At 41.3% G+C, this 26308-nt stretch overlaps 1 pseudogene; it reads left to right on the top strand.

The window, feature by feature from the left end:
* The first annotated feature begins 8154 nt into the window (after positions 1-8154).
* LOC122916763 lies at positions 8155-12031 on the top strand (annotated as a pseudogene).
* The last annotated feature ends 14277 nt before the right edge of the window (positions 12032-26308 follow it).

The following is a 26308-nucleotide window of genomic DNA, read 5'->3' as shown; positions in this document are numbered from 1 at the left end:
TTTTGTTCTTTGTTTTTTGTTTTATACTGCATATAATTTCTAAAAAAATTTTTTTGAGTGGGGGTGCTCTTTTCCAATTTTGGAAAACCTTGTTGAAATGTTAGCATGTTTCAAATGTGCAGAGAAGATCCCACATTTCTTGAATTGGACAGAACTTGAGACAACTGTTTTAAAGTTGGCATTGCACACATCTGGGGCTGGGGTATGGTGGAGGCAGTAGCTTCTGGAATCAAAGCCAGAAATCTCAAAGGTTGGGTTAAATTAATTTTTTAAATGTATTTGAAAATAAAGTTGTGGAAAAGTTGCATAGATGGAAAAGTCATGGATGATAAAGCCATATACACTTTATACAGATGTACCTATTAAGACTTTGACCTGTTTACAATCTCTCTCTCCTTTTCTCCTTCCCCTTCTCTACATATAGGAAGACAGATATATGCATATGAAAATGATGCATACATTCTTGAATACTTGAGAATACATTTCATGCATCACACACATTCTCCCTGAATATTTCATAGTGTATTTCTTATGAAAAAGAATATTCTCTGAGAGCACATTTATCTCCTTTGGTAAATTTCATGTTGATGTAAAACTTAACTATTCTCCCACTCAAATTCCATTTTTATCAATTTATCAAGTAATGTCCTGTGTGTGTGTGTGTGTGTGTGTGTGTGTGTGTAAACCTCCTTACAGGATTTAGGCTAGAATCACATACTACATCCAGTTGCTGTGTATCTTTAGTTTTCTTTAATTGGGATCAGTTTCTCAGCCTCTTTTAGAACAAGGGCAGGTTTGAAAAATCAATTCAATGTGCCATATTTATAACCCCTTCTTACCTGGAAATTTTTTTGCGTGGAGCTTATCTTGCTCAGACTTTAAAGGATGTTTTTATAGTTGTGAGTCCTGGGGGCCTATTTAAAAACAATTCCAGACATTCAAAGAATTTCAAAGAAATTCAAAGATATGTGGAGGGATTTTTCTTAACAGACATATGTCCTGTAGTCAAGGGAGGATATGTGAAGTGGGGCGAGTTAGAAGTGTACTTTCCTTTGGGAAGCTGTGGATGAAGGTTACAAGAGGGAAAGAAGGCTGTCATTACGGGCAAACCCTCCTCATATGGGAGGGAAAGGATTGGGTGTCTAGGGCCAAGACTGATTCATTTTAGTCAAGTAAGAAAATGATACAGGGCTTAATTTCAACAGTTTATAATGTAAATAATGAAGCCATAAGGGTTCCAACTATTAAATGACTAGGTAGCATGGGGAGAAGAAATAAATACATATAACCATCCACAAAAATGACATTATCATTTAACATTGGTAGAGATGACAATAAGGTATTTTGGTGAAAAGGTAGAAGCTATGTGGGAAAAACAGTTTTCATGGAAGAAATAAACATAGGTGTCATTCAAAAAACCAAAAGGTATTGCTTGGTATAGTTACAGTTGTGCTCATTAGACATTAAGCTAGAGGAGCCCACCTCCTAAATCAAGAGAGTTTGGTCTGCTGTGATGCATTACCCTTGCTCTGTAAAATAAAGGAACCTTTAAAAATGTTGGGGGGAGAAGAAGGGGGACTTGACAGAGAGGGAAGAGGGAGCTGCAGGGACAGACACAATACATGTGGAAGAGAACCTGTAGGGCATGAATAGCCTAAGAGGGATTTGGGGAAATGAAAGAATTACTAAAAGTTTTTAAGTTTGCCTCAGTTCCATGGGTGTGTCGTGCCCTTGTCTCCCTCTTTGTCATGCTTTCTCTTCCTTGGTACAGGCTATTCTGCTTTCTCGTGCTTTTTAGTGAACTTTTTAATACTTTTTGGTATTCAGTACTTTTGGATACTTTTGAGGCGCTATGGGGGTGGGGTTGCTGCTGAGTCTATTTCTGACTTCATAGAGGGAAAAATGCATGAGGAAGAGCTGCAGCTCTGAGTAGATCTTAAGGGTGTAAATTCCAGGGTAGACCAAACCTTCAGAGACGAATTGAGGTCCAAAGTGAGATCACCAATTAGAGAGAAGGGTCTCAGGTAATATCAGGGAAATGGGACTGAGAACATTTCACTAAGGTAAATATATGATATGTGACTAGGTGGAGCAGGAAGGTAGGCTGGAGGCATCTACCAGGCCAGCAAGGATGGACACATCTGCTGGGCTGGAGAGTGGAGGAACGGTTGCATGTGAGTTTCTCTCTCCTGTGTTGTCCCCTCCCCAGCACTCAGGAAACTTTGGTGTCTGTACTAAAGCCCTGTGATGTGGGCCTGGAACTCTAGTCTAGCACATGGATTCTCCATGCCCAGCTACCTGAGGCAGGAGTGCACTTGCAATGATGTGAACCATCTTTGTCTGAGAAGCCTTACTACACCATGAACTCCAATTACACTTGCTCAGTCTTCCCATCCTTGCCTTCCTGGGTTGGGTGGGGCTCCTTCTGGTGCTGTGCTACCAAAAGAGGAAACCGTGTTTACCAGTACTTTGGAAACAGAGATGTCAATCAGGTAATTAAAGTCCCTCAGAGATACTAAATCTTTCTTTTCAAATAGAAGAATTCAAAACAACTTCCAAATGATGCTTTTGCTGAATCTACAAATTTTAAGTAGTTTATTTTATATTTTATTTCTATTTTTTATTTCTTATTTTATTTATTTTATTTTATTCTATTATTTTATTTATTATTTTGAGTCTCTATGCTCAGTGTAGAGCCCAAGACAGGGCTTGAACTCATGACCCTGAAATCAAGACCTGAACCGAGACCAAGAACCAGATGCATACTGATTGAGCCACCTAAGTGCCCCTTCAGTTGTATTTTAATTTTCATTTGGTTTAAAATATTTCTTTCCTTTGGAGTCTCCTTTCTTCGCCTGTGTATTAGTTGTGTGTCATTTAGTCTAATCTAAACATGTTGGGATTTCCAGTTATCTTTCTGTAGTTGATTTCTAGTTTAAATCTACTAGAGTCTGAAAACATACTTTGTGTGATTTCTATTTTATATTTGTTAAGGTATGTTTTATGGCCCTCAATATAGTCCATCTTAGCAAACGTTCCATGTGAGCTTGAGAAGTATGTGTGTTCTGTGGTTGGATGAGGTATTCTATAAATGTCAATTAGAGCAAGTTGATTGATGATGTTTGTTTGGGGCAACTATATCTTTACTCGTTTTCTGCCTCCTGAATCTGCCCATTTCTGAGAAGGGCTGTTGAAATCTTCAACAATAACAGTGGATTCATCCATTTTTTCTTGCAATTATACCAGTTTTTTTGCCTCACATGTTTTGACACTATGTTCTTACATGTGTACCTGTTAAGGAGTGTTCTGTCTTCTTGGAGAATTGACCTCTTTGTTGTTATGCAATGCTCTTCTTTACCGCTGATAGTGTTCCATGTTGTGAAGTTTACTTTGTCCAAAATAATAGAATTATTCCTATTTTCTTTTCATTAGTGTTAGCATGGTACATTTTTCTTTGTCTCTTTCTTTTTAATCTATCTGTATCATTATATTTAAATTGACTATTTTATAGACAACATATAATTAGGTCTTGTTTTTTTTTTAATGTGCTCTGACAGTCTCCTCTTTTAATTGGTGAATTTAGACTACTTCCATTTAGTGATTTTATTTATTTATTTTTTAAGATATTTATTTATTTATTTGACCAAGAGAGGGAGCACAAGTAGGCAGAGCAGCAGATAGATGGAGAGGGAGAAGCAAGCTCTCCACTGAGCCAGGAGCCCCATGCAGGGCTGAGTCCCAGGACCTCTGAATCAGGACATTTGCAGAAGGCAGCCACTTAGCCCACTGAAACATCCAGGTGCCCCAAGTGATTTTTAAATATAGTAGGATTAATATCTCTACCTTGTCCATACTGTTTGCTATTCATTATACCTATTCTTCACCTTTCCGGTATGAAAAAGCATTATATATAATTCTTTTTTTCTCACTTTTGTTAGTCAATCAATTAGTCTCTGTTTAAAAATATTTTAGTGGTTGTCCTAGAGTTTGTAATGTATATTTACAACTTCTCTAAATCCACTTTCATATAATATTATATCACTTCATAGATAGTGCAGGAGTGTCCAATTCCTCCTGTCCCTTGTACCACTGATGCCATTCATTTCACTTATCCATGTACTATAATCACCCAACACACTATCATTGTTATTATTAGGTCAATTGAGAATAAGATGAATGAAAGTTTTATTTGATCCTCATTCATTCCTTCTCTTCCTTTCCTTTATGTAGATCTGAGTTACTTTCTTCCTCGACAAAGAACTTCTTTTAACATTTATGGAAGGCAGATCTGTTGCTGATGAATTCCCTGTTTTTATTTGTCTAAGTTTTTATTTCTCTTTTACTTTTGCAGGATAATATCACTAGATATAAAATTTTGGATTCGTGGTTTTTTTTCTTTCAACACTAACATTTCACTCCAATCTCTTACTTTCATGGTTTATGATAATAGATCATAATTCTTATGTTTTCTCCCTCTAGAGGTAGGGTTTTTATTTACCTCTGGATTATTTAAAATCTTATATTTTGTTTTCATACAGTTTGAATATGATATGTTCAGGTATAGACATTTTTAATATTTCCCTGCTTGGTGTACTCTGAACCTCTACAATGCTTTGCTAACCTGTCATTATCTTGGAAAATCCTTGGTCATTATTACTTCAAACATTTTTTCTGTTCTTTCTTCTTCTGGTATTCCAATTACATATCTATTATACAGTTTGAAACACAGTTCTTGGATATTCTAGATTTTAGCATTAAGAAAATTCTTTCCCTCTTCATATTTCAGTTTAGAAAGTTTCTACTGACATTTATGCAGACTCACATATTCTCTCCTTGACTTTATGCAACCTACAGAGGAGTTAATCAAAGGCATTCTTCATTTGTCATACTGCTTTTGTTTTCTAACATTTCCTTTTGATTCTTTCACAGAATTTCCCTTTCTCAGTTTACATGCATCATCTGCTTTCAAATATTGTCTACCTTTTCAAGTAGAGCCCTTAACATAATAATCATGGTTATTTTAGCTTCTACGTATGAGAATTCTGAAATGTATCATATCTGAATGTACATCTGATGTTTAGTTTGTCTTATCAGTTTGCTTTTCCCTGCCTTTTAGCATGCCTTGTAATTTTTCTTTGAAAGCTAAACATGATGTATTGGGTAATGGGAACTAAAATAAAGAGACCTTTAATATGAAGTCTTACGTTAATCTGGTTAGGTGTTAGGGTGTCTTTAATATTTACTGTAGCTGTACATATCAGAGGCTACAGTTTCCTCTAATGTCCTTGTTTTTGTCTCCCCTAGTGTCTTTAGGTTTCCCTAAATCTCCCTAAATAAAACCTACACCGTGCAGCTCTTTTTAGCTATGATCCTGTTCCTACCAGAGCTGTCAATATTGTAGTAAGGTGTCAGGGGAGGGGAGATGATTAATCATTCGTCTTTTAATGGTCTTATGTTCCTGGATTGTGATGTTCACTAATATTTCAGAGATTTTTGTTTTGTTTCCTAACACTCTATAGATGAGAGAGGAAAGCTAGAGGTGGCTTCTGTAGTTGGGTAATTTACCTTCTCCCATGGGGCATAAAGCTCTGGTAGGCTTTTCCCTGCTGAGTAGGCCTCTGTTATGGAAAACACTCTGGGAATAATTCACAATGTTTTCAAAATGGATTACCTTTCTCCTTTCTCTCAGACTGCTCTTCCCTGCCAGAAACAAGAGCTTTTTTTTTTTTCTTTGTAGTTTACTATGAGAACAAGGTGGGGTTCCTGGTAATATAACCCATAAATAAATGGGAGGCCCCATTGGTTGTGACCCTGGGAGTTTCTCACTCTCAAACTAGCCCATATGCATCCTCTAGCAAATTGTCAAAGTGTCTGTTTAAGTTTCGTATCAGGAGAGCACTGTTGAGCCTCCAGTGCCTTCTGCTTCAAGTAAGTGAATCTTAGGTATGATTTTCTGCACTGACACTCTCAGGAGATTTGAGATAGTGGTTTGCCACTGCGGTTCCAAGAAATGTCATTGATTTTTAGTCTGTTCAGCATTTTACGTCTTTCATGGACTGAAGCGATGACTCCCAAGCTTTTAAAACGTTAGATCTGGAGCCAGAAGTTGCCCTTCAGAGAATGACTCTTTATTTTCCTGTTCCTCTTCCCACATTTCTAAATGAGTTTGGTAGGGTCAGAGAAACACCTAAAATGGGAAGTCTAAGCAAAGAATAGACATTAACTCCTCTAGGAAAGGAGATCTGACAGGGTGAAGGATTAAGAAAGTACTAATGTTTCCACTTGAAACACATAGTCTATTTGTGTATGGTGGTGGCTCTTAGATAAAATCCCAAACACAATGATTCTGCAGTTCTAGATTGGGTTATTTGGAGAGTATGAGGTCTGTGTAAGAAAACAAATTTTCCCAAGTCTTGATCATGAGTCACATTCCCATGTCAAGCATCATTCAATCAAGCCTGTCTTCACGTTGGGCTGATGAGAAAAACAGTGCTGAGCCTCTGAGAAGAGACTGGGGTCTGAGTTATAGCCTAGGATACAGGGTCTACCTAAGGGAGCACAGATGTGACTGTTGGGCTTCAGTGTGTATGTCCTCATTGAGCAAAGAACTTCTGGTGAGAATATCAAGTGTGGACATCCCAGACAAAATCCTCCTTTGTTTTTCAAAGTAAATATTAAAAATATTTTATCACCTTAAAAGTTGAGAAAAGCAAGGAACACAAAGTTCTATAAATAACAATATAGTCCTGGTGTTCTTGGATCAAGAATGTCTCCATTTCTGAGAAAAGAGTGAAAGATGAGTCCCCACCCCTCATTCTTTCCTTTTCATTCTAGCATCAGGGAAGAGCCAAGAGGAGGAAATGTGGGACTCTGAAAGGTAAGGTTCTCCCTATTCCACCTGAGCTCTCCAAGGCTGACCCTTCCTGTCCATTCTATGAGGTCTCAGGTCCATGATCTCTGAGGATGCCAATTGCTAGATACATTCCCTATCAGAAAACAGAGCCCTCAGAAGAGAGGCTCGTGGAAACACAGAATGCAAAACCCCTCTCAGATTCCCTGCTCTGACCATGATGGAGCAGGAAGCAGAGCTGGATCTGAGCAATGGGTGCTGTGCAATAGGAGGCCATATAAGACACTAAGAGTCAGAATTTCTGAAGTTCTGAGACTTTCTGAAAGACCTGTGACATCATGGATACTCAACTTCCTCTTTAAGGTAACATTGACCTATGTTCCACATAAGGTGGTTTCCAGTATCACATGGGATAGATAATACATACAAAAGCCCATTGTGAATGATCAAATAATTTAAGTCTTATTATTATCATTGATCATGTGACCTAGTATCCTAATTCTTGGAGCTTTCCAAGTCCAATCTACCAAGGATATCTTTAAAGGACACTCTATTCAGCCTCTTATAAGATCTCTTGCTTCTTCTTCATCACTCTCCGTTCATCATTCATCGTTCTCTTCCAGGGTAAAGAACTTGTCAGAAGTAGGGGAGGCAAGAAAGGTGCTTTCTATTCTGTAAAGGTGAGTAAACATTACCTTCTTTCCTGTACCACTCTTTTAAGCAGAGACTATGTATTTCTAGGGCCTCAGGGAAGCCTGGAATTGACATGGGAAGGAACATTTTCAGAGTTAGAGTTTGAAAGTCTTGGGGATGCTACCTTTGCCAGACCAACCAGGGTCACATATGTTTGTTCTGGTCCTGGTTGCAGTTTTTTACCTCCTGTCTCCCACAGCCCCTAGGCTGGCATCATGATACCATCCACTTTCATCAACTATTACACACCCTTCTGTGGGGTGTGTAACAGCACAACTGCTGAGGTGAATTGGCTGCTGTTCCCAGAGGCTCTGGAAGATGCTACTACTTCTCTGATCCCCTTGGTTTTATAGCTCGGTGACTCACTCATCATTCACTTCATCTCCTGACTTCTCTACAGTTGCTCCAGGAGACCTAATACCAGCCTCTTTGCCTGAGCCTTCCCCTCAATCCCCTCCATCTTCTCACCTAACCTCATGACCCCTTTAGCTGACTTTTTCTTACTCTCAGCCCTGGGCACTCCCTGTCACTAGAGCCAAAAGCCCAGGATTCTTTATTCCCAGAGAACCATTCCATACCTCTACCCCTTCCTTTGACTTCTTTCCTATCATATGATGCTCAGACAACCAGAGGCCACTTTACCTCTGAATACCATCTCTGCTCTTGACCTCACCATTTCACAGGCTATCAACCTCTTACCAAATCTGTCTCAGACAAGGAATCCCAATGATGCATTTGCTTGTCATCATGTACCACCAACTCCATCTGTTTCACCACTGCCAGACTTCCCTTTAACTGTGATTCAATCTAAATCGATTTCCATCTCATTGAAACCTGTTCCTGATAAGTCATCTCCAGATAACCCTGGTGGGTTGTCTACTTATGTCCCCACAATCAGAGGTAGTGACTGCTCAAACCCATCAGGTTCAGAATTCTCCTATTGGCAGGCCCATGCCAAGAACATATTCCTTTCCTTCCCACATTATCACATTCCGATGTTCAGCAAGAGCAAGTTTACCTCTACCAATCAGAAACCTATTTCTGGAGAGATTGCTACTATGAACAAGGAGGCCAGTGGAATTTCTTTCCCTGGCCTTAACTTACAGACTCTCTTGGAGAGATAAATTAAGAAGAGAATGGATTTCCAGATTTTAGAGAAGAAAGTAAAAGAGGAGGGGCCATTTTCCAAACAAATGTGGTCAGAATACCAATGGACATCTTTAGGGAATTTGTTGCATCTGTTTGATGTACAGGTCACCACAGCCTCCAAAAGTGGCTGGAACACTGAAGGTAAGCCAGAGCAGCTCTCTATTTATCAACTGCTCCTCTATGTCAAGGCTTTGGCAGAAAACTTGCATCAGAAATATAGCCAGCTCTTCTGGGGTCTTCCTTCTTTGCACAGTGAGTCCTTAGTAGCCACTCTCCTGTTTTCTAGTAGTATTTCCCCACTAGAGTCTCACTTTTCTTATTCAATGGAACTCATAATACTTCTGCCACCAAAATGAAAGCACCTCCACCACTTCCTCATTCCCAACCATTTCCTCTCCCCATTGTACATCCCCATTCCTTGCCTCAAACCCTGTCCCCATCCCAGCCCCTACCTTTCACTAATGTGAACACCCACGCCCATTTTCAATCCTGTCTCCTCATCATACCACCTTCTACATCCAAGATTAGGGACTGTGGAGTGTCTTTCCATAGATCCAAGAATGAATCAGACTCTCCTATCTTGACTAAAAATCAACACCTGGGAAGGCACATGTTGCAGAAGCAACAGGAAAGTTTGTGGGCTTTAGTCCCCATGTTCCAGAAACCTAAAGAAACCATTTGTCCTCAATCTCCCAACCTTCCATTGGTTAGCCAGTCATCCCATGCCTATGTACCAATCTCCATCCTTCCTGGCCATTTTCATATCATCTGTGAACCCCAGGAGACACTGGAGTTACATAGCCCAAGGAAGGTAATCCCACGCTGGTGCCTCCATGACTGTAGAAATCTAGACTCCCTAGCAGTGATGGAGCCTCAGCATACATTATCAGAACTCTCTCAGCAAAAAGGCAGACATGTTCACTTACAATTCTCTGAGTTCCAGGGGCATAGTAACAGGGACCTAGCAAAGACTGAATTGAGTCTCCCCGGAAGTTTCCATGAGAGAGTCCAAACAACGTTCCAGCTAAGAAAAGACATGAGGAAGAATCTTGGGTATATCCTAGAGAAGAGTCCAGAAGACAGCCCAGAATCTCAGGATCTTACCTGAGATCTGAGGATCTCAGAATGCCACCTAGTGAAGGGTCTGAGGGCCGCCTTGTAGACAACAAGGAACTGTGTGTGTCATTCAAGGAATCACTCAGGGAATGAATTATCGAATGTCTCAAGGAAGGACACAGACCAGAATAAAATGAAAAGTATTCTTAGTTTACATATGAGCAAGAAGTTTTGGCATATCACTGTGGGTAGGATTCCTATAGGTGTGTGTTATTCGTGGCTAGCTGATGACAATACATTGCCTTTCTCTGGGAGTTCCCAGACTGCTACGGAAAACACAGATTCTAAAAAGACAATGGTGGGTAGGGTTTACTGCCAGAGCATCACTCTAGAGCATTCTTTTCTTCATCCCAGTACACGACAGGTGCTAGAGGCCCATATTATTAGATTTCGCATGAGTGAGAGGTGGGCTTTACCCCTCAGGGTTCTTAAATCCATAAAATTCTATATGTTGAGAGAAGTCAAAACATGGCCTCTCCCCCAACTTGACTTTCCCTCCTCAGCCATGCATCTTTCTGTGGTGGGTTCCAAAGTTGAGTTTTTTAAACCCCTTTAGGGAAGCTCTAAACCTTTTTTGGGATACAGGGTAAGAACAACAAAGTCAGTCCCCACTGCGGATCATCCTCTCCCACTATGTCATCTGTGGGCAATGAAGGACATGGGGGCCTGAAGGCATCACACTCTGACACTGACCATAAGACTACAGAGTGTATCCTGATAGCTGAGAGGGGCAGTCAGACTTTTTAGCCCCTTACACACAGCATCAGAGCTCAAGTGATCCAGTGAGACTGGACAAGACAACACATGTGGCCCAGAGGTGCACCCGAAGGCAAGCTGGGGCTAGACATGAGTCAATGCATGAGAATGTGAGTTCCAGTAACAGAGTAGAAATGCAGCAGGGCAAAGTGATGGTGGAGAAGAACTTACAATATTTTGCTATGTCCAGCCTGTCCAGGGATATATTCGACACTGAGAAACTCTGCACTCTTCAATCCCAATCTTGGGACACCTTGACAACCAATGAGCTAGGAAGCTCCAAAATGATAAATGTCAACATGAGTAAAGTAGAAACTGCCCTGACCACGGAACGACCCTCACCAAAAATACTGGTTCCCCAAGATTCTAAACTATCAGACCTGAAAAGACAGATCCTGAGTGAGTTAAAGTTTAAACTGGAGAGTGAGGAGCATAACCAGCCTCAAGGATGTCCCACTGACATGCCCCTTCCTTCAGATAGCTTGACTTCCAAGGTTTCACTGACTCAGTCCCAGAGTGTGTGCAGCAGGGACATGGAAGCATCCCAGGTGCTTCATGTCCAACTGAAAGACAGCAGAATTAGCATGGAGCAGATGCAGAAATCCTTGGACTTGAAGCTGGCCTTCTGTAAGGGCAGCTTACGAATTTCTCACAAAGAAGAAGTGCAAAGAAAGTGAGACCTCAGGATCCCAAAGCAAGAAAATGCAGAAGTGAGGACTCAGGATTAGGGACATCTGCAGGCAGAGAGGAGAGCCACCATGCTGAGGACAGAAAATTAGAGAGTGCTTCCCCAACTCTGTCACAGAATGAACAGTTTCCTCTTGAAAGTTACTTCAGAAAAAAGATGAGGCAATATTCTTAGTGGATCAATTCCAAGAAAAAAATCACAGGGCATCAAGAAAGTCCCCAGCAAAAAACCAAGACCCAGTTGAAAATGTGACTACTTTTGGGAGTGATCGGCCTCCTGAAGCTCACAAGCTCACTACCATTGGGAAGGTCCTAGAAGAAAAGCTGGAACATATGTACGTATTTGAGGCCTCAGAGTTAAGCCAGCATCAGGAGGAACTACAGGCTCAGGTAGGGCCTGACAAGAGCCCTCCCTCCAAATATTGGGCTCTTTCTGACCCACAACAAGAGAAATGGGCAAGTATCAAGTCCTGCAGCCAAGAAGCTGTCTGTGTTGACAAGAACCATCCTACACGTATCAGACAGAAGAGAGACAGTGTCAGACAGCCCCGGAAAGCTGAGGCCTTCAAGAATCAGCTATTAATCCAGAGTCAATGCCCTTCTTCTCTGCCTTCTGGAGAGCCTGTGCCTCATCCAAGCCCCACCTGTGTGCATCAAGTATGCCAGGTCCTTCGGTCCACCAGGGGCAACCCTGATGAAAGTACTGTGTTTAGCAATTTGACTCTTCTACTCAGGCAGAAAATGCTTATCCAGCACTTCCAGGGAGAACAATTTCTCTAAAAAATACAACTTCCCTATGACCCTGCCATTGCACTACTGGGTATTTACCCCAGAGATACAGATGTAGTGAAAAGAAGGGCCATCTGTACCCCAATGTTTATAGCAGCAATGGCCAAGGTCACCAAACTGTGAAAGAACCAAGATGCCCTTCAACGGACGAATGGATAAGGAAGATGTGGTCCATATACCCTATAGAGTATTATGCCTTCATCAGAAAGGATGAATAACCAACTTTTGTAGCAACATGGACGGGACTGGAAGAGATTATGCTGAGTGAAATAAGTCAAGCAGAGAGAGTCAATTATCGTATGGTTTCACTTATTTGTGGAGCATAACAAATAGCATGGAGAACATGGGGAGTTAGAGAGGAGAAGGGAGTTGTGGGAAATTGGAAGGGGAGGTGAACCATGAGAGACTATGGACTCTGAAAAACAATCTGAGGGTTTTGAAGGGGCAAGGGGTGGGAGGTTGGGGTACCAGGTGGTGGGTATTATAGAGGGCATGGATTGCATGGAACAGTGGGTGTGGTTCAAAAATAATGAATACTGTTATGCTGAAAATAAAAAATAAATTTTTAAAAAAAGAAATCATTCAGTCCTTGTTGAGAAAGCTTCACAATTTTCATGACAATATATCCTCTGATGAGAACAACCTTCAGCACAACCAAGAATATTAATCCTCCTCCATAAACATTTCTTCTAATAGAGAGTGGTGTTCTCTGTGTGCTGCACTGGGACTGGGGATGGGGCTTGTGCTTAAGGAAAGGAAGCAGTGCATTCAACTCTTAGTAGTTAACGCTTTTGGCTTCTACAAGTACACCAGTCCCTTGTACAAAGCCGAACAGTGGCCTTCTCACTTTATCCTGCGGTCCTTTATTTGAACCTGCTCCGATATCCTGTATTTAAAACATTTACTTTTTTTCATAAAAAGTATAACATGCTTACTCTGAAAACCTTCAGGCCTTTACAAATAGTGAGAAAAACCCTTAAAGTCTAGAACTTGATTAAAACTGTCTTTCATCTGCTCCCAAACTATTTGTCAGGTAGGATACTATGTCAGCTAGGCCTCACCTCCCGGAGGCTACTCAGGCCCAATGATACCATTTCAACATATAAATATACGAGATTGTCTTTGAGCATGAAGACAGTACCTCCAGTGTACTTCCAGGGATGTTGTCCTCCTAAATGGTGCCTTCCTTCCCAGGCATGCAACATTTTACCCCAAGGTTACAGTAATTGAGGGGTACCTTAATTATCTATTGCTGTGTAATGGTTATTCCAAAATTTAGTGGGTTAAAAAATACAAACTTATTACCTCATGGCTTCTGTGGGTCAGAAATTTGGGTGAGGCCTACCTGGATTCTCTGCTTTAAGGCTGCATTTAAGGTGTCAGCTGAGGCTACTACATTCTCATCTAGAGGCTTGACTGGGGAAGGACCAACTCCCGTACTCAGTCACATTGTTGCTGGCAGGATGCAGTTCCTCAAAGTCTGTTGGAATGAGATCCTCAGTACCTTGCTGGCTCTTGGATGGGGCTGGCTGGTTCCTTATAAAGTGGGCTTCTCCAGCATGGCAGCTTACTTCATGAAAGCAAGGAGAGAGTTTGCAAACAAGATAGAAGTTACAATCTTTTGGAAACTAGTAATGGAAATGACATCCTATAACCTTTCCTTTATTCTATCACTCAGAGGCAAATCACTAAGTCCAACCTATGCTTAAGGGGAGGTGTAATTACACAAATTGTGAACACCAGAAGTGGGGATGATTGGAATCTTCTCAGAAGTCTTCCTAATGCAAGGGTTTCTTCTTGGACACCCCATTCAGTTTGCTGAAGCAAAAGTGGCTAAAGGTGCCATGTGGATTTTTGTCCTCATTCATATCTAAGTCATTAAGGTCAAAACTGTTTAATGGCTAAATGAAGTGGCACCTGGTAAGTAACCATCAAAGAGACTGCAGCATCCAAAGAAGGAAGGAAAGGTGATATGGGGAGGTAAAGTAGTTTGGGTTTATCCTGAATGGTTAAGTAAAATAAACCCTGAGAACCACCTGACTTACCAGTATTCAAACTGGGGGGCGGGGAGGGAAGCTGGTGTAATATGGCTCATCCAGCTCTACCACAGTCTCTCTCCTTTGCCCTAGCTCCCAGACCATAGGTGTGTAGAAGCTTCTGTAGACTTATCCAATGTTATAGAGGAAGGGAACCCTACAGTTGCAAGGTTTAATTTCTGTTCTTGTTAATATATTTAATATAGCACATCCATCATCTCAAATTTAATTCTCACAGCTTGAATATCAGAGAGAATGGGTCACTCAACTATTGGAAAAGGAAGTATTAGGGATCTTAGAGCACATTCTCCCATTTTGGGATATTTTCCATATACCTATGTTGAAGGCTCTGATGCCTAGGAACTCTTGTCACACTCAGGCACCCCTTCTTTCCATGATCCTGGGAATCCTGAGACCACATTGCCCCTCCTGGGATTCTGTCTGCTTCAGCACCTAGGAGGCTTTCAGGCAGGGACGTCCCTCACTGGAGCTGCCTTCTAAAAGTTCTGATTTTGTGCTCTGTTACTCTATCACTTGCTTGTAGCCAGCTAACGGAGGTTTCCTACCACCTCATGGATTATCTTCCCATATATCGCCTCGGATTCCCTCCTTTCCACCTCCTACCTGGCAGAACATGGTCACTTTTCTGTTTGTAGAGTTGCGGGTATTCTTTTCGTCAATTGCCCCTTGATTTTGCAGGTGTTCAGAATGAGTTGATAGCTATCTAGCTGAATTCCTGAAACCAGACAAAACTAAGGTCTCTTACTCCTCCGCCATCTTGGGCTGCAATCTCAATGCAGATTTCTTAATCCCCTCTCATAGAAGGGCAACCTGAAGGACAGAGAATGTAATATATATTTAGTGGGCTAGCATGAAAGTGGGAGTCAGGGATGGAGATGCCCCCTATACTGTGAGGAATTATCTGGATGTAAAAGATAGGAAATACAACTTCACTGACTTAAAAAGGAGAATCTGTTGACTTAGGTACCTGAAAAAGTCTGGGAATAAGGCTGGCCTAAGGTACAAGGGTTCATGCTGGGCCTCAAATGATGCCTTCAAGATTCACTTTCTATCCATTTCTTGGCATTCTAGAAGGACTTTCTGTCTGACTGTTTTGTAGCTTTAAGTGTATCTTCTAAGTTTTAAGTGTAGCTAAAAACAGTTGTGTCTCTCAGTAGTCCCTGCAGAAAAATCCCACTGTGCCTTATTGGCTCCACTTTTGGCTCAGTTTTGCCCATCCCTCACCAATCACTGTTGTCAAAAGCATAAAATCATCTTTTGGCCAAGCCAGAGTTATAGATGCATTCTTAAAATAGGAGTGTTAGGGAAAGACAACTCCACCTGCCCGTAGACTGAGACTGAGAATGGGGTTAGTTCCCTAGAGGTCAATAAAGGGACTGTTTCCAGAAGGTGAATGAATGCTAGGTGTCAAAAATAAAACAGATATCTACTCCAGACCTCTTTCTCTCTGCCCCATTTCTGCTTTCTTGTCCAGAGTATTGCCATGACTAAAGCTTGGAGTTGCAGGAAACGCTGATTCTGAGGACACTTAGGGATAAGAAGAGCCCCCAACATCCATGTGGATAGAGTATCCAATAATCTGATCTCTCACTGTTCACCCCTTCTCATCCTTGAGTCCTTTACTTCCATTTCAGTTTAGTTATGGCCATATCCTAGAACTTATCACCAGGAACACTTCTGCCATCTGAACAGAGAGTCTGACATTCCACCCAATTTCTTCCTTTCAGCTTATGCCCTCAGTATGCCAATTCTTCAACTTGGGAACTACAAGACACTTTATACATCTCCCTGTTCATCTGAGAGTGGTTTGTCTCATTTCCTCACTCTCCAAGGAATACTTCATTGTTCGTCAATTCCAAACCTAAAGAGCTCTACTTTAAAAAAAAAAAAAATTTATTTTTAAAATTTCTTTTGTGTTACAAAATTCTGTGTTTATGCACCACACCCAGTGCTCCATGCAATATGTGCCCTCCACAATACCCACCACCAGCCTCACCCAACCTCCCACCGCCATCCCCTCCCAAACCCTCAGTTAGTTCCTCAGAGTCCACAGTGTCTCATGGTTTGTCTCCCCCTCCAATTCCCCACAGCTCCCTGCTCCTCTCCATCTAAGAGTTCTACTTTTGACAGCTTTTCATTCGCCTTTCATCTGTCATGCCAGGCAAAAGGCAGTTGTGTCTTTTTTAGACCTGTATTCTGATCAAGGGGTGATTCGTCTAAGATAAAATCAACACAAGTAATTGTGTCGCTGCCACCATAAATGTTCTATAGTATTAATCAACTTCAACAATCCCTGAAAACATCCATTAGTTCCTTCAGCGTTTAGTGTGTACTAGGCATTCTTCGAAGCATTAGGGGCACACCAGTGAAGGAAACAAAGCTCCCTGTCTTGGCCGACCTCATATGATTGTTCTTTAGTCAATTGTCTTACCTAAGTGTTCAAAATGATTTCACTTTTCTACAATTTCTCCTGTCTCCTCACTCGTTGAGCGTATGTGCTGGACCACGGCAGGGGAATAAAAAGTCACCAGAACTTTTCATCATTAAAAAAACTTCAAAAGAGTAACAAAAATCAAGACGTGAACACCTATTCCTTCTTTTCTCTTTCCTTAATCTATTTTTCTCAAAAAACTGAGAACATATTTACCTCAATACAGCCTGGCACGCCAGCAGAGTTCAGAAACATCCAGACAAAAGAACGAGTAACGGAAGGGATTTCGAAGGGGAGGTTCCAACCCGCCTTCTCTGGGGGCGGAGCCACGCACAGGGCCAGTTGCACTGGGGGTGTGGCTACGTACAGGGGAAGCCACACCCTTCCACGGGTCACATCCAGGAGGGGACTGCATCCAGGGGCGGGCTTCATCTCGGGAAAGCCACACCCAGGAGCGGTATTACCCCAGGGGCGGCCACGTCCAGGTAGGCGCCCTGGGGACGGGGCCACTCTGAGGTTGAGTCACACTTTGGGGTGGTGACTATGTCCAGGGCAAACTGTGCCAAGAGCAGGACAACGTTCAGGGCAACGCATACGCGGGGGCGCACCATGTCCAGAGTGAGCCCATCTAGGTGCGGGGCTGAGGAGGCTGTGGTGTTTGGCTTTTTCATGGCGACGGTGCTGTACCGTCTGACTGTTAAGCATTTCACCTCAGTCTTCTGGATCCTGTCTCCATCACTTCCGAAAGTCGAGTTTTGATTTGCCTCAAAGTCAGATTTTGACGGAGAACTTCTGGGTATCGGAAGGACCTTCCCTTCTGCCCAGAAGGACCTTCCCACAGTCTGCCTTTTCCATCCTGGCTGTTGGCTCTAGAGGCCGCTCCATGCCTAACGGCCTCAGAGAACATGCCTGGGCCACGCGAGCCCCCTTTGCGGAGGTCACTGGATGGAACTTGCTGAGGTGATCCTAGTAATGAATGGAGCGGCGATATGGACCCCTGTTAAGACTTCACCTTGTACCAGCTGCCTGCCCTTGTACAAGAAGCCTGGCTCAGATCTCATCTATTATTTGCAGAGATAATAATATCTGACAGGGGTGGCCCTGAGAAGTGGAATGAAGTGAAAAATTTAGAGTCGTGTTAAGGGTTGATGTTACTGAAGGGTTTGGGGCACCTGTGGTGACCTCGTGGGACTTCCGGCCCCCGGAGAGCCTAGTGCCTTGCAAGTGCCTGCACTGGTCGGGACAGTGAGACGTCAACATGTGAGTTTAGACACTCAATTAACAGTCATCATTTCTGATTCGGGGCAGAACCCGGAACGGGAAGGATGTTCGCAGTTCGCCACTTTTCAAACAAGCCAACAAGAGCTTCAACCACGGGGACCTAGCGGTGAGTTCAGTAGGAATGGTTCGTGGGAACCTCAGGTATAGATCAGTCGAGGCATTATGGACAGGCTAGAGGCAGAGCCATTTGTCACGCCTTGCATGAACCAGGATAGCAGGACGCGCACCTCTGCGGCAGGCGGGACTACGTGTCTTTGATTAGGCAGAAACACTCAGATAATTGCCTTACATTGCGGGCATTGATGCATTCATGCCTACTGTGTGTTCTGGTTCTGTGTTAGGAAGTGTCACCATGTTTATCATTGTAAGAGGTGGAAGAGAATCCCAATTGTGACTAATTCTACTATTAGAAAGTATTAAATGTGAATTCGAAAGATATGTGAAGCTAAAATAAACCTCGTAGATTCCCACCTTCAAAACAATTACTGTTAACTTTGTGGTGCATCTTCTTAGAGATTTTACTATGTCTACTTTTTTTAAAAAAATTAATTTATTTATTTGACAGAGATCACAAGCAGGCAGAGAGCAGGCAGAGAGAGAGGAAGGGAAGCAGTCTCCCTGCCAAGCAGAGAGCCAGATGTGGGGCTCCGACCCCCTGGGATCATGACCTGAGCAGAAGGCAGAAGCTTTAACCCACTGAGCCACGCAGGGGCCCCACTATGTCTACTTTTAATACTGCTTAAATAATATATATTTTAATTGAAAAGCACTATCATTTTTAAGTTATTATAAACCTTAATAATGTTTTATGATAACATTCTTTTAATTGGTGGAATATTCAACTGCTTTTTGTTGACATTTGGTTAGTTTCTAACTTCTGAAATTTTACTATTTTTTCTTGCCATGTTTGGTCATAATTGTACTTATTTATAAACCCTCCTGTTCCAAACAGCATCAAGCTTTTCCTATGTCTGATTAACCCCGGATTCGGCTCTAGGCCAAATGCTTTTTTCTTTCTCCTGCTTCCTTAGATGAGTTGTGTGCTCATGTGGTTAGCTGATTCAGCAGTAGACGGTCCTCTGAGTGCCAAGCCAGTGAAACCAACTGCTAAACATCCTCAATATAAGATCCTACAGAATGAACCTGTTGTTTTCCTTTATCTCTAACCTTCCCTTCCCCATACAGTCCCAGTTTCAGTAGCACCTGAAAATCCAAGCAAGAAACACAAGAGCCACTTTACATTCTTCCCTCTTTATTGCAGCTAGCAGATACTTCGTGGAGAAGCTGGAAAAATATGCCCTGCAGAGAAATCCTCAAACTCTCATAGTATAGGATATTCCCCAAAGAGATAATAAGATCCTTCAGGACATGAGCTATATTTTGGTAATTAATTTTAATTTTATTAGTAATAAATGTTCACATTCTCCTGAGTCAAGTTCTAGCAGTTTTGGAGTGGAGTCTTTTAGGTTTTCCACATATAGTATCATATCATCGGGAAAGAGTGATAGTTTGACTTCTTCTTTGACAGTTTGGATGCCTTTAATTTCCTTTTGTTGTCTGATGGCTGAGGCTAGGACTTCTAATACTATGTTGAATAGCAGTGGTGATAATGGACATCCCTGCCATGTTCCTGACCTTAGTGGAAAAGCTTTAATTTTTTCTCCATTGAGAATGATATTTGCAGTGGGTTTTTCATAGATGGCTTTGATAATATTGAGGTATGGGCCCTCTATCCCTACACTTTGAAGAGTTTTGATCAGGAAGGGATGCTGTACTTTGTCAAATGCTTTTTCAGCATCTACTCAGAGTATCATATGGTTCTTGTTCTTTCTTTTATTAATGTGTTGTATCACATTGATTGATTTGCAGATGTTGAACCAACCTTGCAGCCTTGGAATAAATTCCACTTGGTCATGGTGAATAATCCTTTTAATGTACTGTTGAATCCTATTGGATTGAATCCTAGTATTTTGGTGAGAATTTTTGCATCTGTGCTCATCAAGGATATTGGTCTGTAGTTCTCCTTTTTGATGGGATCCTTGTCTGGTTTTGGGATCAAGGTGATGCTGGCCTCATAAAATGAGTTTGGAAGTTTTTCTTCCATTTCTATTTTTTGGAACAGTTTCAGGAGAATAGGAATTAATTCTTCTTTAAATGTTTGGTAGAATTCCCCTGGGAAGCTGTCTGGCCCTGGGCTTTTGTTTGTTTGGAGATTTTTGATGACTGTTTCAATCTCCTGACTGGTTATGGGTCTGTTCAGATTTTCTATTTCTTCCTGGTTCAGTTATGGTAGTTTATATGTCTCTAGGAGTGCATCCATTTCTTCCAGATTGTCAAATTTGTTGGCGTAGAATTGCTCATAGTATGTTCTTATAATTGTCTGTATTTCTTCGATGTTAGTTGTGATCTCTCCTCTTTCATTCATTATTTTATTAATTTGGGTCCTTTCTCTTTTCTTTTTGATAAGTCTGGCCAGGGGTTTATCAATCTTATTAATTCTTTCAAAGAACCAGCTCCTAGTTTCGTTGATTTGCTCTATTGTTTTTTTTTTTTTTTTTTTTTTTGGTTTCTATTTCATTGATTTCTGCTCTGATTTTTATGACTTCTCTTCTCCTGCTGGGTTTAGAGTTTCTTTCTTGTACTTCCTCCAGGTCCTTCAGGTGTAGGGTTAGGTTGTGTACTTGAGACCTTTCTTGTTTCTTGAGGAAGGCTTGTACTGCTATATATTTTTCTCTCAGGACTGCCTTTAATGTGTCCCACAGATTTTGAACCATTGTGTTTTCATTATCGTTTGTTTCCATGAATTTTTTCAATTCTTTAATTTCCTGGTTGACCCACTCATTTTTTAAAAGGATGCTGTTTCATCTCCATGTATTTGGGTTCTTTCCAAATTTCATCTTGTGACAGTTCTAGCTTCAGAGCATTGTGGTCTGAAAATATTCAGGGAATGATCCCAATCTTTTGATACCAGTTGAGACCTGATTTAGGACCTAGGATGTGATCTATTCTGGAGAATGTTCCATGTGCACTAGAGAAGAATGTGTATTCTGTTGCTTTGGGATGAAATGTTCTGAACATAATTGTGTTGTCTGTCTGGTCCAGTGTGTCATTTAAGGCCTGTATTTCCTTGTTGATCTTTTGCTTGGATGATCTGTCCATTTCAGTGAGGGGAGCGTTAAAGTCCCCTACTATTATTGTATTATTGTTGATGTGTTTCTTTGATTTTGTTATTAATTGGTTTATATAGTTGGCTGCTCCCACGTTAGGGGCACAGATATTTAAAATTGTTTGTTCTTCTTGTTGGACAGACCATTGAGTATGATATAGTGTCCTTCCTCATCTCTTATTATGGTTTTTGGCTTAAAATCTAGTTGATCTGATATAAGGATTGCCACCCTGCTTTCTTCTGACGTCCATTAGCATGGTACATTGTTTTCCACCCCCTCACTTTAAATCTGGAAGTGTCTTCAGGTCTAAAATGAGTTTCTTGTAGGCAACATATAGATGGGTTTTGTTTTTTTATCCATTCTGATACCCCATGTCTTTTGATTGGGGCATTTATCCCATTAACATTCAAGGTAACTATTGAGAGATATGAATTTGGTGCCATTGTATTGCCTGTAAGGTGACTGTTACTGTATATTGTCTCTGTTCCTTTCTGATCTACTACTTTTAGGCTCTCTCTTTGCTTAGAGGACCCCTTTCAATATTTCCTGTAGAGCTGGTTTGGTGTTTGCAAATTCTTTCAGTTTTTGTTTGTCCTGAAGCTTTTTATCTCTCCTTCTATTTTCAATGATAGCCTAGCTGGATATAGTATTCTTCACTGCATGTTTTTTTCGTTTAGTGCTCTGAATATATCATGCCAGCTCATTCTGGCCTGCAAGGTCTCTGTGGATAAGTCTTCTGCCAATCTAATATTTTTACCATTGTATGTTACAGACTTTTTTTCCTGGGCTGCTTTCAGGATTTTCTCTTTGGCACTAAGACTTGTAAATTTTACTATTAGGTGACGGGGTGTGGACATATTCTTGTTGATTTTGAGGGGCGTTCTCCGCACCTCCTGGATTTGGATGCTTGTTCCCTTTGCCAAATTAGGGAAATTCTCTCCAATAATTCTCTCCAATATACCTTCTGCTCCCCTCTCTCTTTCTTCTTCTTCTGGAATACCAATTATTCTAATGTTGTTTCGTCTCATGGTGTCACTTATCTCTCGAATTCTCCCCTCATAGCTGTTTGTCCCTCTTTTGCTCAGCTTCTTTATTCTCTGTCATTTGTTCTTCTGTATCACTAATTCTTTATTCTGCCTCTTCTTATCCTAGCAGTGAGAGCATCCATTTTTGATTGCACCTCATTAATAGCTTTTTTGATTTCAACTTGGTTAGATTTTAGTTCTTTTATTTCTCCAGAAAGGGCTTTTATATCTCCCGAGAGGGTTTCTCTAATATCTTCCGTGCCTTTTTTGACCCCCGCTAGAACCTTGAGAATCTTCATTCTGAACTCTAGATCTGACATATTACCAATGTCTGTATTGATTAGGTCCCTAGCTTCGGTACTACCTCTTGTTCTTTTTTTTTTTTTTTGTGGTGAATTTTTCCACCTTGTCATTTTGTCCAGATAAGAGTATATGAAGGAGCAAGTAAAATACTAAAAGGGTGGCAAAGACCCCAGAAAAATATGCTTTAACCAAATCAGAAGAGATTCCAAATCGTGGGAGGTGGTGGAAGAAAAGGGATAAAAAGAGGTTCAGAAAAAAAAAGAAACAATTTAAAAAAGAAAACAAATAAAGAAAAACTATAAAGAAGAATATGAATATATATATATGATAAACTAGTTAAAAAACGTTAAAAAAGAAAAGGGTAAAAGTTAAAAAAATTAGCAGCAGAAAAAAAAAATAGAAAAAGAAAAAAATTAAATTAACTGCAAGACTAAAGAATTATGAGGAGAAAGCCCTGAGTTCCGTGCTTTGTTTTCTCCTCCCCGGAATTCCGCTGCTCTCCTTGGTGTTGAACCTGCACTCCTTGGTAGGTGAACTTGGTCCTGGCTGGATTTCTTGTTGATCTTCTGGGGGAGGGGCCTGTTGTAGTGATTCTCAAGTGTCTTTGCCCCAGGCGGAATTGCACCGCCCTTACCAGGGGCCGGGCTGAGTAACCTGCTCGGGTTTGCTTTCAGGAGCTTTTGTTCCCTGAATGCTTTCCGTAGAGTTCCGGAGGATGGGAATGAAAATGGTGGCCTCCCAGTCTCCAACCTGGAGGAGCCGAGAGCCCGGGGCCCTACTCCTCAGTGCGCCTTCAGAGAACAGCGCCCAGTTACTCCCGTGTCCCTGGTCTCCCGCCACGCTCCGAGCTCACCGAGCCTGCGACCTGTTCAAGGTAACCCTGAGCTGGGAGCTCACTCCTCGGCTCTTTCTCTGTAGCCGGCTTCCCTGTTCTAATACCTGTAAGCTCTGCGACACTCAGACACCCCCAATCCTTCTGTGACCCTGCGTGACCTGAGGCCATGCTGACCCCGTATGGGCTTCACCCCGGTTTAGCCTCTGGAGTGATGTCGCTCAGCGGAACAGACTTTTAAAAGTCCTGATTTAGTGCTCTGTTGCTCCGCCGCTTGCCAGGAGCCGGCCCCTCCCCCCGCGGTCTGTGGACTCTTGTTTTTTGAGAGGTTTTTGATCACTGCTTCAATCTCATTACTAGATATTTGTCTATTCATGTTGTCAATTTATTTCTGTTTCAGTTTTGGAAGTTTATAGGTTTCTAAGTTGAATCAATTTCTTCTATGTTGCTTAATTTACTGGCATAAAACTGTTGGTAATTTCTGATGATTGTTTCTATTTCCTTGGTGTTAGTCATGATCTCTCCTCTTTCATTCATAATTTTATTAATTTGGGTCCTCTCTCTTTTTGTTTGGATTAGTTTGGCCATTGGTTTATCGATCTTATTAATTTCTTTCAAAGGACCAGCTTCTAGTTTCATTAATGTGTTCTACTGTTTCTCTAGTTTCTAACTCATTGATCTATGCTCTAATCTTAATTATTTCCCTTCTTGTGCATGGGATTGGCTTAATTTGTTGATTTTCCAGTTCTTTAAGGTATAAAGAGAGTAGGTGTGTTCAAGATTTTTCAATTTTTTTGAGTGAGGCTTGGATGGTTATGTATTTCCCTCTTAGGATTGCCTTTCCCATATCCCATAGGTTTTGGGATATCCTCTTTGTTTCTTTGTTCTCATTGGTTTCCATGAGTTATTTAAGTTCTTTGATTTCCTGGTTGATCCAGACATTCTTGAGCAGGGTGGTCTTTAGCGTCCAAGTATTTGAATTCCTTCCAAACTTTTTCTTGTGGATTAGTTCCAGTTTCAAAGCATTGTGGTCCAAGAAAATGCAGGGAATTATCTCAATCTTTCAGTATCGGTTGAACCCTGATTTGTGACCCAGTATGTAGTCTATCCTGGAGAAAGTTCTGCATGCGCTCAAGAAGAATGAATATTCCCTTGTTTTAGGGTATTTAGGGTATTTAGGGTAGAATGTTCTATATATACCTATGAGGTCCTCTGGTCCAATGTGCCATTCAAAGGTTTTGTTTCTTTGTTGATTTTTTGCTTAGATGATCTGTCTCTTGGTGAGAGTGGTGTGTTAAGATCCCCTACAATTAAAAAAAAAAAGTTCCCCTACAATTAATGTATTCATATTAATATGACTCTTAATTTTGTTTAACAGTTGGCTTATGTAGTTGGCTGCTCCTGTGTTAGGGGCATAAATATTTATAATTGTTAGATCGACTTGGTGGAGAGACCCTTTAAGAATGATATGGTGTCCTTCCGTATTTCTGACTACAGTCTTTAGCTTAAAATCTAATTTATCTGATATGAGAGCTTTCTTTTGAGGCCCATTGGCATGAAAGATGATTCTTCATCCCTTCACTTTCTTTTCTATTTTATTTTATTTTATTTTACAAAGAGAGAGAGATCACAAGTAGGCAGAGGCAGGCAGGTGGGCGGGGGGGGAAGCAGGCTCCCCGCTGAGCAGAGACCCGATGCTGGGCTCAATCCCAGGATGCTGAGATCATGACCTGAGCCGAAGGCAGAGGTTTAACCCACTGAGCCACACAGGCGCCTCTCCATCCCTTCACTTTCAATCTGGATGTATCTTTAGGTTCAAAACATGTCTCTTATAGACAGCACATGTACAGGTCCTGTCTTTTTATCCCATCTGCAACCTTGTGCCTTTTTATGGGAGCATTTATGACATTCACATTGAGAGTGGTTATTGCAAGGTAAGTTTTTATTGACATCATGTTGCCTGTGAAGTCCTTGTTTCCATACATTATCTCTGTAACTTTCTATTGTATGTCACTCTTGGCTTCTTTCTTCTTTTATAGAATCCCGTTAATATTTCTCATAGTGCCAGATAATCTTTTAGACCTTGCGGGTCTTGGAAGCTCTTTATCTCTCCATCCATTCTGAATGTCAGCCTTGCTGGATAAAGTATTCTTGGGTGCATGTTCTTCTCATTTAGTGCCATGAATATGTCTTGCCAGCCTTTTCTGGCTGCCTGGACAGGTCTGATTTTATTCTGATCTTCTGTCCTCTGTACGTAAGGAATCTCTTCCCCCAGCTGCCCTTAAGACCTTCTGTCTGAATCTCTGATTCGTAAACCTAACAATTGGGTGTCTGGAGGTCTTTCTAGACTCATTGATCTTGGGTTTTTCTAGACTCATTGATCTCTGCCTCTACAATGTGAACACTTCTTCCACTCCCCAGATGAGGGAAATTTTCCCCAGTATTTGTTCATTTATATCTTCTAGTCTTCTCTCTTTCTCCACCCTCTCAGGGATCCCAATAATTCTGACATTGGAACATTTCATGGCATCATTTATTTCACTAGTTCTGTTTTCATGGCTTCTAAGTTGTTTGTTCCAGGCTTCCTCCTGATCCTGCTTTTCTATCAGTTTTTCTTCTACATCACTAATTTGATCCTTTGCTTCCGTTACCCTAGCTGTTAGAATATTTAGATTAGATTGGATCTCCTTGGTAGCATTTTTAACTTCTTCCAGATCAGTTCTCCCTACCACCCTTAGAGATTCTTTATTGCCACAAATGGTCTTCTCCAACCTAGCCATTGCCTGGACAATTTTTACCCTTAATTCCATTTCCAACATATTGTTTGTATCCATATCCAATAGTTCTGTGGCAGAGGTTGCAGTCTCTGAATTTTTCCTCTGTTAGGTGTTCATCCTCCTAGTCAATTTGGTGAGAGGTGGTTAGGAGGATGTATATATATCAACTAGGATCCAGTCAAGGTGCCCCTCTCCACTGATGAGCTTCTGCCCCCGTAGAGATCCAGAAGTGTATAATATTACATCTCAGCCTGATTTCATGGGTGTTCAGAGTGTTCTGGTAGATATTTAGCTCAATTCAGAGGACCAGTTGAAACAGGGTGGTTTCAGCTACTCTCTGCCATCTTGCAGATGGCAGCTACTTCTCTGCCATCTTGCACCTTCCCTCTGAGATT

The sequence above is a fragment of the Neovison vison genome, chromosome 9, assembly GCF_020171115.1.
Source record: "Neovison vison isolate M4711 chromosome 9, ASM_NN_V1, whole genome shotgun sequence".
NCBI classification, from domain to species: Eukaryota; Metazoa; Chordata; class Mammalia; order Carnivora; family Mustelidae; genus Neogale; species Neogale vison.
This window is presented reverse-complemented; position numbering and strand designations above follow the sequence as displayed.